Genomic DNA, 18,012 nt, shown 5'->3' with positions numbered 1-18,012 from the left:
ATCGGACTTAAATATCAATTCGAGTTGATGTAAGTTACTCTTCATCAAAGTCTGAACCCATTAAGTTCGTTGTTTCCCAGGGCTCCTGTGCCGGGCCATTACTATTCACCTTTTAGCTGAGCTAAATAAGGTTGTCTGTATGGTTACGCTCACGATCACACGTTTGCATTACAAATTCAACCTGAATTGAAAATGAACAATTCAAAAACAGACATTTTCATTTACGGTTCCGAACAAAATTGTCAAAAATAAATATCTCCGGCATTAATATTGTAAGCTGTGATATTAAATGTGAAGATCATCCTCGAAGCCTTGGTGTACAAATGAATTACAATTTATGTTTTGATGAGCACATCAAAAGAAATTGTCAAATCGCTAGTTCACAATTGAAAAATTTCAAAATCATTCGTAGGCACTTATCTCAAAAATCTGCAAATGTCCTTGTGGACGGCCTAATTCATTTTCACATAGACTTGTCAAAGGACTTTTCACTAAAATTCCAAAATATAAGATTCACAGACTGAAGCGAATTCAAAATCGATCAGCCAAAATTGTCGCCGATGTTTCGAACGATCAACCAAACAAGGAGATCCTCAGGACTGGCTCCCAATATATAAACGTGTAAAGTTAACAAAACTCGTGCTCATGTTTACAACTCAATGTGGAACCGCTCCAATGTACATAGGAGAGTTGTTCACAACTGGTGAAGGTCGGTACAGACTTAGATCGATTGATGGTAATAATGTCAAAATCTCGAGAACTCGGACAAGGAAGGCTGATAGATCAAAAGAAGTGATTGGACACAAGTGGTGGAATGCTCTTCCAAAAGACTACACATGCACACAAAGTGAATGTCAGTTTATAAATAAACTTAAAACGCATTGTTTTGAGTGTTAGATGACCCATAAGCTTTTTATAGTTATATAACTTTTATCGAATATTGTCAAATAATCTTTGCGCTATATAAGTGTACTTTTTGTTGTATTTGCTGTCCGCTATAAAGTCACCCGTGTTGTGGTCTCATAAGAGGACATACTAGCTGTTGACAAGAATTTCTTGACATATAATGTAAACTTACTATTGTTACGCTGCTATATTTCCAAGAAACAGGGGGTAGATCGTACGCAAGTAACTGTTGTGGCGTAAGTGAGAAAAATATTACCTATCGTTCAAAATGGCGGCCAACGGCTGATATTTCGATTTTTTGCCTGAACTTTTGAAAGGTTTGTTCATTTACCATACTTATTTGACATTATCCATACGCGCAAGATGTGATACTGATAGATATTTAACCTCGGTATAAATCCTGTAGCTGCATTATCAATATTAAAAAGATATATAGTTTTCATGGAAAGGTGGACTCAAGAACCATCATAGTGTCCCTTGCCTTAACACCAGGATGCTTCCAAAAGGCAATCACACTATATGCATCACTATTCGAAAATTAACCCCCATTTTCATAACTGTTGAGCACAGTAACCCCACTTCCCGTAACTGTTGTTTATGCAAAAAGCACACTTGGTTATAGTACATGAGTCCAAGCTAGTCCTGAAATAAGGACAATGTTTTGTCAGTATAATTGGAATACTAAGCTTTGCCATGCAATAGCCCTTAATAATTGTATTGCTTAAGGAGCAGAATGAAAAGTGGATAAAAAATTCTATATTTTGAAACATGTGCAAGGAATTAATGTTTTTATGTAAAGATGTGTTTGTGCAGTTACCATCCCATCTCTCAAAACTTAGCGTTCTGCGTTTAAAGATACCATCGTTCATATTATAGATGACCACTTATGAAAACAGTCAAATTTTCCAGGGAAATGCAACTGTATTTTGTTGGTTCATATAAAGACAATTCTATTGTACAAGATATACACTTAATTCTTATAATAAGCAATCCATTTTTAAATGCTGTTTAATACGGTTTTGCCGTTATGCGCAAATATCGTTAGAACGACCATGTTGATCTCTTACTTGAATTCCGTTCTCTTTTAGTTTAAATTATTCAAATTCCACTTTCTCATATACTAGTAGGTACACATAACAATAAGTTTGAATTGACCTCAAAGCGTATCTGTTATATTACTATAAACATTAATACATAATTGATAAAATCTTGACTGGGTAGAACAAATATTTATCGTCACTGTTTCTGAATTTGTTTTTAAATTTCTTTTTTGAATATTATTTTATTTCTTTTTTGTTACCATTTTAAAAAATATATACCCAGATGTTTTCATCTGCGCTGTTTAACTGTTATTAAAGGGGCCTTTTCAAAGATTTTGGCATTTTTTTAACTTATTCATTAAATGCTTTATATTGATAAATGTAAACATTGGATCGTAAAAGCTCCAGTAAAAAATCAAGAATAAAATTTAAAAAAGGAAAAGAACATTGCCCGAAACAGGTTTCGAACCAGTGACCCATGGAGTCCTGCCAGAGTCCTGAAGTAAAAACGCTTCAGCCTACTGAGCTATTCCGCCGAGTACTCATTCTAGATGTATTTTATACGTTATATAAGCAATCTTCGTAGTTTCACAAAATTTAACGACAAAAACAGAACTCTCCAAATTATTCAATCGTTTCGCGTTGCAACGCTTTATAATTTTTAGGTTTTAAAATCGTCAAAAGATGCATATAATGGCTATATAAGAGCATGGTAAATGTTCAGTATTACTGTTTCCTCACAAATATCACAACTAAAACGAAAATGTGCGAATCTGAAACAACTTTTTTCAATTTTGTCAATTTACCAAAGCGTGAAAAGATCCCTCTAAGGCGAAAAACATTGCGTGTTTGGTATTTAAAGGGTATTATAGGTAGTCGATATATAAATTATTTTATAAACGGCGTAGTTAGCTTTGAGATTAAACACACAATTGTGAAACAGGTAGGTATAAGACATTTGTGAAAGTGACGGTATCATAGCACTGGAAACACGTCTTAAAACTTTACCAATTTACATTTCAGGGGACGTTTTTTAAGAAGGATACGGTACCAAATCAAGAGTCGACTAAGTCGGTATAAAAAAGGTCAAAAGAAAATGGTGTATTCCTTGTACAATCTGATCAAACACAATGCCTATTAAATCACCTGCAGCCAAACGACTATGCGTTGTTAAAACACTAGTTCTGTTTGCAAAAATTAAAAGGTTAACTATACACCGAAAACTTTTCGGTCGGCAACGTTTCCTGTCACCAAAACACCAAGCTGTTTTTTCCCTAAAAAACCGTTTGGCGCAGAAAACAAACAAACAAACATTACCGCAAGGACAATCTGTAAATTATGTGACAAAACTGAAATTACAATTCGGCAAATAGGAAAATAACGAATACCACTTTGTCAATAAATATACTTCGTGTTATGTGGAATTCGAAAATCAAGATTTGGATATTAACATTAACAGACTCAGGTTCGAATACCTCTGCCATACGGTATTCCGAAAAAACAAACGAGTTCTTCTGGACCGGAAAACGATTACTTCGAGGACAGTTTATTAGATATATGCCAGGATGTACCCATGAATGAAGAGTGAAGGAACGCCACAGTGACCTGGGTTACTACGACCCCGAGGAGTCTAACATTAACCTACCGGTACCATCGGATTTCCAACTGTTTTTAAATTTAACATTCATCATTTTGTTTTGTGTTATATTTGATAAGATATGTCTTATTAAAAGCTTATTTTTATACTTAATTCCATACTTTGTTATATCTATGAATACACTTTAGATGTCATAGTCCCTTTAAATCAATGTGGAAACAATATTCGTTTCCCGGAAATCATAGAAAAGTTTTGTCAGCTAATGTACATTAGAGACAAATAACCTCACATAACGAGGAAGTGTTTTTTATGTAAGTGGTCTCGTAGTATTGATCATTATGTGATTTAAAGTAAGTAACTAATACGTGTGAGGCACAGTAAAATTGTTTTATCCGTTTTGCGATTTAAATCCGCGAGACAACTACAGCGAACTATAATTAACGAAGTTTTTCTGTGTGAGTTGAATTGCTGCGTAAAACTGTTCACGTTTGTGTTTTACATGAATGCATACATCTGTATAATATACTACACATTAGCCGTTCCATACTCATAAGACATAACAAAATGTACTAGATTTATTGTTACATTAATTAACAACTAATAATGATTATGAAATAAATTCAAATTAATGTAAATTGCCTATAAACATGTAAACACGGTGTTTCTGTTTAAACAATTATAACGAAACATAAAAGCACAATACTATTTGTAGCAGAACAGAACACTGCATATGCGTATGTATCTGAATGTTATTAGCGATATGTTTATTGTTCTTCTTTCATATTAGTTGGCATATACAGTCATTCAAATGCATATCAATTACCATTTGAGTACAAACCGGATTGGCTATCCCAATAAGTAGAGCGCTTGAATATAAATCTGATGACTGTGGGTTTAATCCCCGGCCAAGCCTTATCCGTTTTGTGGGCCTTTACCATTAAATCTTTTTTAAGAAAAGTCTGCCATACCTCTGAATAAAGTAGGGCAGTTGTCAGTTACTGGCATAAATTGTCAAGAAAAGTGTGACTTGGTTAAGTAATAGCTGTACAATGACATAATACTGTTGAACACGGGGAAAATCCCTTTATTGAATTGGCTTAAACAGCACTGTTTACATAATTGGAGAGGTACTTGTTTTAGAATAAAAAGTTCTGCTTTAAATGAACACGACTAGTACTAGCGATATTTGCAGGTAATTATTCAATTCAGGTATATGCAATGTTAAATAATCTGTCATTTTTTAATTTGATTGACAATAATTATTTTGAACAACTTGAATATCGCCTGTATGTATTTCTTCTTTAGAACATGCTGAATGCGTCTGTCGTCGTGTGGTTTGTGGCGTGTGTGGTGCGTCGTCAACATTTAACTCGGAACCAGACTAGATGCCACATTTTAAATCTAATTTTGTATCATTTTGGTTGATCTTGATAGTATCTAGGCTGAGTTTAAATCTGGGTGATGTGCTTCCCAAAATTAGATGAGATCATTGAAAAATATTTTTGACCACACTAGATGCCACATTTATTATTAAACCTGGATATAACTTAGTCAGAATATTTAATTGAACAATTTCTAGGCCGAGTTCCAATCTGCGCAACATGCGACAAAAGGCGAGGGCACAAGGTCAAATCTTAGTAAAAAAAAACTTGTAACCACTCTTGAGGCCACTTTTATGACTCAATCTTAATAAAACATGGTCAGAATGTTTAGTTTGATATGGTTGAGGCCGAGTTCAAATCTGGATCAAAAACTATTTCTCTAAGTCAAATCTAAGTAAACACGTTGTTACAAGTCTACAGGCAACACTATGACTATGGAAATTTGTCAGAATGTTGGTCTTTACGATAAGTTTGAATCTGGGTCAAATGCATTCGAAAAAAAGTCAAAATGTCAAATATTAGAAATGAAACCGTGTTACCGCTTTAGTCATAAATTAAGCTTATGTGAAATAAGCGACAACTCTAAAATACATATTGAATAAAAGATTGGCAGCAGTTACTTTCCTTTGATTGAATTCGTATTCATGCTTGTTCAGTTAACCTATGTGAATAATGTGTGTTAAATTGTTGTTCCCTTTTGAAATCGGGCACATGAAAGCGGCACTGTCCGTTTGTATTTGACATGTATATTTACCACATGCTTTTCTTTGTTTTCAATGTAATACAGACCAGTGCCTTCCCCAGGAATTTGTTCAGGCGCCCCGGGGGTGGGTTCGGGAGGGGTGTCCCATCCCGACGTTGATTTTTTTTTTAAATTTAACGTGTCAATTCACGTTCTGTGGTGCGTTATACCTCAAAGAAAAACAGCGTCAAAAGACGTCATTTGGTGCGCTATGACTCTTCAAAAAAATCCCCCAGTCATTTAAAAATATATTTTTTTATATTGTTTGTTTTAAAACTTTTCCGCACAGATAGTTAAATCCCGACTCGAACGATTCCCCAATACATCCGTTTCAACCCGACTCTATTACTGTATACTTACTATTTTTCAAGTTTCTTTTTATTACCCGATAATCCCGTTTATTCCGTTTTTATCAATCTCTTTCTGGTAAATATTTACGATAAAAGCTTTCAGTTATTTCTTTAACACAAACCTTGCCATTTTTTAAGTGACTATTTATAGATTTGATGAAATATTGCCTCTGAATATGCGTCAATCCCCTGACCTGTTGTGTGCTTGTTAAAACGCTCAATACACGCGAGTTGTATGCAATAGACGCGACGTTGTACATGCTGCATAATTTTCGCGCTCTTTTTCATTGAGAAAAAGATTCGACACAAAATAAATTTGCACTGCTAATTTGAAGCAAAAATATTTAACGTTGCGGTAACATTTACATTCGGAAGTGTGTTTCGGATAAAACACGCGTTAACATCGACTTACGGTAATGGGTTTCGGATTACAAAGTTAATTATTCCCATTTGAAATTTCAACAAATATTAACCGTTGCGTTATAAATTCAACGATAATTTGTTTACACACTTTACGAGTCGAATAAATGTTTTGACGGAATTATGCATGAAATTCACGTTTTCCACGAGGATCACGGCCGGTTGCCATCATCAGTCTTCTAACTATCGATTATCGGACGAAACATTTACAAGTGTGCATAATTAATTCAACGAAAATTTGTTAAAGCGCATTACGTGTCGATTAAATGTCAGAAAAACGAGGTGAATCAGTTCTATAAATGGACATGTTGAAATATACATGTACTGGAATTAAATAAATTGTAATCACATAATTGTAACCGCTATAATAATTAATTGTTTACCACTTGCAATTAATTTCTCGTATTAATTATGAGTCATAGGTAACACTTGTTTACAGTAAAAAAATGTGATGATGATGCCCGAAAACGTCTTTAATGTTCTGTACTGTACTAATTACCGGTTTTATATTACTCAAATGGTACAACTACTTGCTAATCAAGCTGCGATAAACTCTTACTTCATGCCCGACGTCAATCAAAAATAATGGTCGATAGTTAACCCCGCCCTCATAAGCATTCGCGTAACCGATTGGACGATGAACTTCACAGTTTGACGACTGGAAAGTTACCAGATACATCCTTGTCAGCATTTAAATGACCGTGTAATGTGGCTAGAATAATCGATACGCGCGTCATGCTATTCTCTCATCAGTGGATTATCCATTACCCCATGTGGTGTTTATGGCGATTACTTGTGAAAGTAGGTACCGAGTGCTCTTTTAAAACAGGGAATATTGATACACTGATAGGGAAACCTTGATTTTTTGGACAATCTCCACTTTCTTTTACTGAAGAATACACTGATCGGACAATTTCAAGCGCCCCGGGGACTCTGATTTCGAAATTCAAGCGCCCCGGCAAGGGGCGCTTATATGGCCTGGGGAAGACCCTGCAGACATTACGTATTTTTTATATTGCACATGTGTAATACAACGTCAATATATGATTGATGCATGAAATCGAGATATTAAGATTTAATAGAGATTTTCATAACAAAACGGACTTAAAAGCTAATTTTAATAAACACGGTTCTAAACAAACCAATTTTAAATTATTATAAAAAGCAATAAGGTACGTACTCAATTAATTAATTACACTTTTTTCTATATAAAATGAAAAAAAAAAATATAACTACATTTTCTTTACAATAATGACGAATAGCATACATCAAACTTAACAATTAAATATTTCATTTGCAAAATAATTAAAGGTTTATTTAAAATATTGATCAAGTACGCGTTAATTCGTTAATCATAATACATACATGCCTCACTAACTTTAAAAAATGCAGGTAAAAGAATATAAATAATGCAACTATAAAATATATAAGAAAATAAATTGGGGCGAGTTGTCTTTTGGTTGGGGCGACTTGTCCAATACATTTTGGGCGACTTGTCCTATTTTTGGGGCGAGTTTACCTGGGGCGAGTTAGCAATGGGGCGAGATGTCTGGACACCAAATGGTAGTGTTCATGATCAAGTTTAATATGAAAACGATAATCTAAAATTCATAACAACAAATAAAGAAAGTAGAAAGAACAAACTATCTTTATCAAAATGCACAACCATCTTCACAAATATGTGGTAATCTAGTAAGTTGAAATTGCAAATTTTGATCGTTTAATTGTCAGACATGACCAAGAGGTTGCAGCTTAAGAAATGTGATTAAATACTCTATGTTCATGTGTTTCTGGACTTATGGAATATCGAAAAGATTGGATTGCGCTTCAAAACTTATGCAGATTTGTTTCTTTGTCATATCTATTGTTTTCAAATATAACAAAATCATACATTTATATTTTGCTAATCTTTTTTATTCAAGGACAGTAGATTCAATGATGAACAACCATGAAATTGGGCTAAAAGCTGGATGTGCCAAATCCACATTATGAAAAACAGATCGGGCAATATGATAAAGTGCGACCACTAAAAGATGTGCTGATAATTAGCAGGTTTGATATTATTTACACCCTGCGTTGTTTACCTTTAAAGTGTTAAGTACGGATACGATTGTTCCTGTTATAAAAAACAAAAACATGATTATCTTATGCAAATGTGTGAGGATGTTTTAAAAATAAAAGCGCTGAAGGCACTTCAGTTGTTCGCTATTGCATAACCTTTGACGCAACTCATTTTTCAAATTAAGGTATCGCTTTTTTAATCGCAAGTTTGAAATATACACAGCCCATTCAAATTTATAAAGAGTGTGTCTGAACGCACAGGTCGAGATGTGTGCGCACTGTTTATCATCCTATTGATGTTATAGAGATAACTTAGACAACATAACAACAACATGTCCCCTTTTTAGACGTTCTGAAGGCATGGACAATATCATGAAAATTGTTTAATGAGAACAAGTTAATATAAAATAAAATCTGCCATCACCATCATATTGAATGAACATTGTTGGAACGTCGATACCTTTCTCATTAGGAATATAATTTCATGATGAGGTTTCTCTTTACACAACTTTTTTGATACCATATAAAAATTCAAACTATACAAGAAGATAATTGGTGAAAATTAATAAAAAATAAATCGCGAGCAATACTTTTATATCACGAATAATGTAGTCATAAAGATCGGTATAGAACACTTATGCGCTTTTTGGGGGAGGGGGTAGCTGTATTACCCAGCTTTTCACCTTTAATGACATCTCCGTAACGCGAGCAGATCCAAATGAATACATTCGAATATTTCAATGGCTGATTCGAGAAAACTATGGCCAGATAACTTCGTATGTGCACAGCGTAAAGGATGTAACACAAATTGTACCAAGTTACAATTACGCGTGAACATCCAACTCGCTGAATTTCATGGTCTGTTATCGTTAGGGGAAGAAATAAAGGTCTATCGATAAACATTGATTACATAGATTTGCTATCAAGATGAGGAAACAAAAAACTTCCGAAAGAGTATAGTGTCACGATAAGGGGGAAATCGTTAAATTATCTAACAACACATGTTTGCCGTACTCGGTCAGCCCGTCTGGAAATTGTTCCTGAACGCCCGAATATGCTACCCTTATCTGTCAGCTTGCCCTTAATAACACAGTTTAAATTCAATTTTATATTGAAAAGCATTGTGCTTAAATGTGTCATTTACAATACGCAATTATCCCAATTGCGCAAGCTGGTCTTGAGCTACGCTGGCCGAAACGCCATAAGACCTATTTTCGCATGACGAGACTATGAAAGTTTGATTTGAATGTGTCGAAAGAAAACTGCATGTTAATCAAATAAAGACATTCTATATATTTCGATGGAGAAGAAATAAACTCATAAAAAGCCGTGTGAATACACACATTATCTACCGTAGTAACTTTTTTTCTTCGAATACTATTGTGTGGTTTGACTAGAATAACACATAGTTCATGTGGTGGATATGTGACTAACAAGTGGAAAAATACAAATAATTTTCAATTTAATTATTCAGAAACTCAAATTTCCTAGCTTTATTTTATTTTGCTGTTGGGCTAGCTCTTAAGCGACATGGTTAGTGTTCGACTACCACTCTGGAAGTCGTGGGTTTAATCCCCCACTAGAACTCTGTATTTTCACATTTATGGCGACCAGGCAAAAAAGAACTGTGAATGGTGAAATGGGTCTGAGCTTGTATAATGGTTTCTGGGAGGGCCATGCCGATGCAAGACACGCTTAAGCAAGTCTTCACGCTTTTTAGACCAATAACCCTTCGGGCTTATCAGATAGAACTTTTAATAGCCCGAAGACATTTTCAATAGCCCGAAAAGGTAAACATACATTTTATGACTTTTTTGGCTCGGAACAACACAAATTTTCATTTCCTATCAGAAATAACTACTTCTAATGAGTAAAAACATTTGCCTGTCACATTTACAACAGACTATATTATTTATTTTTGATAACAACAGCAAAGGCATGCTCCGCGGACATCTCCATAGCTCAGTGTTTCATATTAATTTATTCAGGACAGGTGTCCTAAAATTGCTAAATGGTCATTTTTTTCAGGACATTTGTCCTAAATCATGACACAATTTTCAGACAGTTTTGTTAGCGCACCGAGCCCTAACCTATTGTACGTTTTTAGTCTTTCTAGTTGCAATTTCTGGTGAATACAATGCGAAATATAATAAATCATACCATCCGTATCACCGCATGTGTATTCGTCATTCTATAGAAATTTTCATAAAGAACGAGAATAATTTAAAAATCGGGTGACAGACGTTTCCCCCCCCCCCCCAAGACGTTTCATCCCTAGACGTTTCACCCCCATTATGACGTTTTGTCAGAATTTTTTTTATTGATTTAGTATGTTTATGCATTAAAATAAACAGGTTTATAAAAATTCACGGCTGCAGCTTTAAAAAAGTCATAACGGATAGTCGAATGATTGAGCCATTGTCATCGAGCGCCTGTGGTCCTAATACATCACTTGAAATACCCAGTGAGGTCGTCAGTTCCGAATCATTAACGACATTATAAACGACATTATAAATGTATTCTTAAAAACAGCGACCGACATTGATTTCGAATATAGGGTATTTGTCAGATAATTTCAATGTCGATACTGCACTCACCTTGATTTTCAGTTACTTTCTAAATACAAATGTGTGTTTTATGTTTTTTTCTCCATCGTACAGTTTCTCCATTGCTGGTGAATATTCTCCAATAGCGAATCATGTAACAGCAGGTGCATTTTTATTACAGGGGTTGTCGCAAAACAAACTCTAACCGTCAAAATCATTTATGTATATCATTCTTAAAATATAAATTATATTACCTGATTGGTATGTAATCACAGAACTTGTAATAACAAAAACAATAAAGAAAACAAAAATTACAATAAAGAAAACAAAAACAAATGGACCCTTTCAAGAGAAAACCATGTACATTGCATCTGCATAATTGTTATCTCAGATTAGCCTGTGCCGCTGCAGTCCACACAGGCTGATCTGTAATGAATGTTTCCGTGGACCATATTAAAAAAAATATTGAAACAGAAAATACAGTAAAAGGGTAACAGTACGATTCAGGAGACAACCCCCATTAAGGGAAAATGGCGTTTCGAAACTGACATCTGTACCATTTACTGTTGACAATTGATTAGGAAAATAATCGTTCCTTTCTCACTGATCTACACACCCGCAGGCAAAATTTTGAGCCATTCGAAACAAATGTCTGCGAGCGCTTCAATGATGGTGACTGTTAATAGTTGTCTGTTTAATTCCGGTTTTTATGGGGGAGAACATCAAATGTTATTGTTCAAGATTGCACAATTTGCTTTGCTAAAAGTGGTAAGTTTTTTTTAAATGTTGAATTAATTTTGATTTGTTTCGGAACTGAAGAATTTTCGGAACTGACGACTTTGATATAAATTTTTCTGGGTGGTCTGTTTTGAAAATAAAGTTGGTCAACCAAGCTAAGATTTTCAATACAGATATTATCATGATCCAGGCCTCGACACTAACTTTTATTTCAACTATCCCATTCGGGCTAGTGAATGCCGAACCTACTACCTCTGACCAATCTTTCATGTGCCCTGACCCAAGTTTTATCAAAACACTTATATTTATCATAAAAATAAAATAGGTAGTGACGTGATTTCTCGATAAAAATACGTTCCAAATCTATTCAGAAATATGATCCGTAAAAAAGCGTTTTTTGTCTCCGACTTCACTCTGGGATTTTATTGTCATCTGATCGTACTGTATTAAGATTTTTACATCTTTGAAAAGCTTATTTAAAATGCAGTTTATTGAAATATTCCTCGAGGAAAGCATTTGCTTTATAATTTGATTGATGGATTTAAACTTCGTAGCGCATTTAAAAATCGTTGTTGTATTTTCTAGATTGTGGAGACTTTCTCGCATTAAAAGTACTAGACTTGCGACACCTTAAGGGTTTCGCGTGATGGAATGAGTGGAGAGATGAAATCCAATTGAAAATTGATTATTTCTTTTAAAAAAATGTTACGAAAAAATATGTGGGAACTAAAAAGAACAAATTTGGCCACGAAAACAAATTTGAGTACGAAAAAAAAGGGTACACACAAAATAAGGGTACGAAAAACTATTTGGGTACAAAAAAATGGGTACGAATTAAAAAATTAGGTACGAAAAAATTTGGGTACGAAAAAAAATGACTACGAACAAATGGGTACGAACAAATTTGTATACGAAAAAAAATGGGTACTTAAAAAATGTGTGAACGAAAAAAAAACAAGTTGGTTACGAAAACAAATCAGTTTATGAAAAATATAGGGAACGAAAAAAATAGGGTACGAACAAACTATTTGGGTACGAAAAAAATGGGAACGAATAAAAGTTTGGGTACGAAACAAATTTGGGTACGAAAAAAATGGGTACCAAACAAAATTTGGGTACGAAAAAATGTGGGTACAAAAAACATTTGGGTACGAGAAAAATGGGTTCGAAAATTATTTGGGTACGAACAAATTTGGGTACGATAAACATTTGGGAACAAAAGAATGGGTACGAAAAAAAAATTGAGTACGTTAAAAATTGGGAATGGAAAACATTTGGTACGAAAAAAAAAGGGGGACAAACAAATTTGGGTACGAAAAACATATGGGTACGAAAAACATTTGGGTTCGAAAAAAATCGGTACGAAAAAAAAATTGGGTACGAACAAATTTGGGTACAAAAACATTTGGGTACGAACAAAATGGGTACGATAAAAAATTTGCGTACGAAAAAATTTGGGTACAAAAAAAATTTGGGGACGAAAAAAATGGGTACGAAAAAAATATGGGTACGAAATATTTTGGGTACACATTTTTTTATATTTAAAATCAATGTTGAATTGTCTAGCGGGTGAACCGTCTCGTGGGGGTGAATTGTCTTGGGGTTGCTATAAATGCTACATGGACTTCCGGCCAAGCCACGTGTTTATAGCGATTGCGCAATAAAAAACTGGATTTTCCCCAGATATGACGAAAACGCCATCGTGTAGATCGCGTTCTGGTCCATATACATGTGACATTTCAGCACAAGTGTCGGGCCAGTTTTCAACACTCTCAAACCGCTGCTATATGCTGGAGCTTATCGAATTTTAGTCGCCATAATCATTCGTTCAATTGAACGTCATCAAATGTTGACATCAATATAGCACTATTACCATAAAAACCAGGAGTAAATGACCCTGGACTGAAATTTTGAGGAGTCAAATTAAAAAATTCTGGGGTCAATTTTGAAGCGCGTTAATTGTGTTTTTGTCTGTATTATTCAATTTTTTACTAGAGTTGCGACACCTTAAGGGTTTCGCGGGATGGAATGAGTGGAGAGATAAAATCAAATTGAAAATCGATTATTTCTTTAAAAAATTTGGTACGAAAAATATGTGGGTACGAAAATAAAATAATTTGGGTACAAAAACAAATTTGAGTACGAAAAAAAAGGGTACAAACAAAATAAGGGTAAGAAAAACTATTTTGGTACGAAAAAAATGGGTACGAATAAAAAATAAGTTACGAAGAAATTTGGGTACGAAAAAAAATTGAGTACCAACAAATTGGTACGAAGAAATTTGGGTACGAAAAAAATTGGGTACGAAAAAAATGTGGGTACGAAAAAAAAATTTGGTTACGAAAATAAATTAGAGTACGAAAAAAGATGCGAAAACGAAAACGAAAAAAATGAAGGTACGAAAACTATTTGGGTACGAAAAAATTTAACATTTGTAAAGACATAAAACAAACTAATAAGATTTTATTTCAAGTTTGGGTGGTGTCCATTGTGGTATGTCAGGTTAGTGTTGTTTTGTCAAAGCATAAATCACATTTGATGATAAACAAGAAACAATCGGAGACGGGTGATGCTCCCCAAAGTTTTTTTGGTCACAATATTGCACTATATATTCAGATAAAAGGAAACGTCTTGAGGGGCATAACTTTCGACAAAATAATACAATGGATGGTTAAGCAACTTAAAAATTTCAAAGGGCCATAACTCTCTACATTTCTAAATAAATCATCTAACCCGAACCCACTTATAACATACGCATCTCCTAGAGGTAGTTAAGCTTCCCATAAAGCTTCATTGTATTCCAGTCAGTAGTTGGGGAGAAATAGCCCGGACAAGAATTGCACGACATGTATATGTACAGTTTAAAGAAAATTTCAAAGGGCCATAACTCTGTGAAAAATCAACCGACCATAACCGACTGATAGTATGCACATCTCCTGTTGGTAGTGAAGCTTCCCATAAAGTTTCATTGAGTTCCCGAAATAAGTTGCTGAGAAATAGCTTGGACAAGAATTGCACTATATGGAAAATTTCAAAGGGCCATAACCTGTGAAAAATCATCCGACGAGAAGTGGCTGATAATATGCACATGTCCTCTTGGTAGTGAAGTTTCCCATACAGTTTCATTGAATTCCGGTCATTGGTTGCTGAGAAATAGCCCGGACAAGAATTGCACTATATGTACAGTTAATGGAAAATTTCAAAGGGCCATACATTGTTCCGGTAACTCTGTGAAAAATCCTCCGACCAAAACCAGCTGATAATATGCACATCTCCTCTTGGTAGTGAAGCTTCCCATTAAGTTTAATTGAATTCCAGTCATTAGTTGCTGAGAAATAGCCCGGACAAAAATTGTGCACCGACGGACAGACGAAGCGGCGACTATATGCTCCTCCTAAAAAATTTGGGGGGAACAACATAAAGAAGTTATGGCAATTTAAAGGTGGTACGCAAACTTTTAAATAGATTTATCGATTATATGCTTATTCTTAGTGAAAAAAAGGCCATAATTGTTACAAAATGCTTGATACAGTTATCTGCTCTTGTTTATACATTGGGGTCATGTTGGTTAAAAAGCAAAATACATGTATGAAAGCAATATGTCAAGGGACATAGAAATTTGAGGTGGTATGCGAACTTCAACATAGATTTATCAATAATATGCATATTCTAAGTGAAAAAGGGCCTAATTCTGTTAAAATGCTTGATACAGTTGTCTGCTCTTGTATATAGATTGGGGTTATGTTGGTAAAGAAGTATGCAAAATATAAAAGCAATCTGGCAATGGACATAGGAAATATATTTGAGGTGGTACGCAAACATTCCAATGCACACGCCGACGCCGCGGTGAGTAGGATAGCTACACTATATATATTTCATATATAATAGTGGAGCTAAAAAGTAAATATACTATAAACAACAAGCTAACCTCAATCACAACTTTAATTCAATGCTTATAACAATTAAGTTACAATGATATGCCAGGGATTAAAACTAACTTTTTACTATTGTGGGCAACCATCTTTAGTATTTTGGTTGCCCAGATAAAGAATAACGAGCCCAGAAATATGAACATGTGAATATTATACATTCCTTTAATAAAATAATAGATAATTAAATACATTTGCTGACAATACACATGTTCAATGCATGATGTATTATTATGAGCCTGAATTGAATCATGTCCTATTCCTAAATAATGAATGTTATTTAACTAGTATTGATCCATGGTGATCAATTGTTTTTCAATTTTTATTGCACTGAATTGTTTTAAGATTTAAAAAAAAGAAGTTTACCAACTTTTGAAATTGAGTTGCCCGGGCCAAAATCTACTTGCCCCGGGCTCACTGGAAACCACTTATTTCCATCCCTGTATGCTCTTCATTTTCTGTTCTTCCATCCCATTCTCAAAACTAATTTTAAAGCACAATATTTTTTAATAACATTTGTATGAATTACTAACCATTATCACCCAAAAAACAATTTTACAAAGCTGTAATCCTGTCGTAGAGATTTAGTTAACTATTATCAGTGTTCTCTTTAAATACCGGCAGCCAGAGATTTTGCCGGTTTACTCTTACATTTACATGCCGGCTACTTTTCCCAAATATATCAAGTAAATGTCATAATTGCTTTTGTTTTACTGCATAGTTGCCGGCCATATAACTGACTACTCAAATTTTTCTGGAAAACACTGAATTATGCATGACAAACACACAATACTTAAAATCTTCGATTTGTGTTTTAAATAAATTGACACTTCCAGCTTGTCGCCATTAAAATCCAAAGATTCAAATAATTTTCCACGAGATACGTCAACAATTGCGTAATCAAATGAATGAAAAATAAAAGTAAAGAAAGCCGGATTTTACATAAATTCCAGGTTGATAAACACAACAAGGTAAAGGTACCTTGTAGTCGGTGAGATATAATAATAATACAGTTAGTAAGGCTCGTACCCTGGGTACGGTAAATATACTAAAACGTACCCGGGAATTTTAACACTAAATCGGTTGTTGTCGGCTATTTTGTAAAAATTAATTATGGTCACATTTATGTCAATTTTCTGTTAAATGGCATTTATATTATCAAAACTCATTGTTAAATCATTAATGTGATTTAATTTTAAATCTTAAATTGTTTAAAGTCGCATCATTGTATGACGTCGTCAAGTATAATATTTTCCGCGACGTTGCACGTTCACTTTTTGCAGCCATAGATTTTTTTAAAGAAACATTATTTGGTTTGCGAGGTCCGTTAAATGGGGAACACCATATTCGGTATTTATATTTAACAATTAATTCATGCTGTGTAATAAATATTGTATAAGATATTTCGATATTGATTGAAAATGTTTCAAATTGTTATTTATGAAACCTCTTATTCTTATGAGAGTATGCTATTATATTATACTTTAAAAAGCTTATCTGTTGTACTATAATCTTATTATACATTTATTATTGTTAATTTCATTTGTAGAGAATCGTCAATGTTACATCTAGTCGCCAATGCTTGTCGTCAGTGTTAGTCGTAAATGCTTGTGATCATTGTCGTCATTGTTAGTCGTCAATCCTTTTCGTCATTATACATGAAGGAAATAAGAGCAGAAACAGAGACGTATTCTTGATTACTTGATTATTCCTACGGCGTCCTCTCAACACTCATACTAAAAAGCATGTTGATGCAGATTTTTTAAAAGAGAAGTTTGTTTAAGGTAAACAATATTGTTTTACGTTAATCAGTAGCATGTTTTACGACATCAGGTTTTGGGCGGATATACAACTCGGATACAATCTAATATTTGCGGGTATGTTTAAGTTTATTTACTGTACCCGGGTACATGTAAGTAAAGTTAAGAGTACCCGGGGTACATGTACCGGTAAGTAGTACCCGACCCGAGAATGACCAATCGAGAGATAGTAAGTGAGTGATGGTGTATGGGATAACATGCACTGAGGGTGTATATTTTTCATGAACAAGTCAATTGAAGGTGTTAGAGATGCATTGATCCATAAGATTAAAACTGGTAATTAACCACGGGCTTATTAAAATTAAAACGATGACATTTCATTGTACCAGCTGTTTATTGTTGTATACTGTAAGCTTGCAATATTTTAAATAATGTAAACAACTTACCTTGTATTAAGTTGGCACATTGTTGTCAGGTGTAGAAACTTTTTATACTTATTTCTGTTAAGTTGCACTGGCTGAACCAAAAGAATTATGTAGAC

This window comes from Dreissena polymorpha, chromosome 9 (assembly GCF_020536995.1).
Source record: "Dreissena polymorpha isolate Duluth1 chromosome 9, UMN_Dpol_1.0, whole genome shotgun sequence".
Lineage (NCBI taxonomy): Eukaryota > Metazoa > Mollusca > Bivalvia > Myida > Dreissenidae > Dreissena > Dreissena polymorpha.
The sequence above is the reverse complement of the archived record's forward strand: the minus strand, read 5'-3'. Positions refer to the sequence as shown.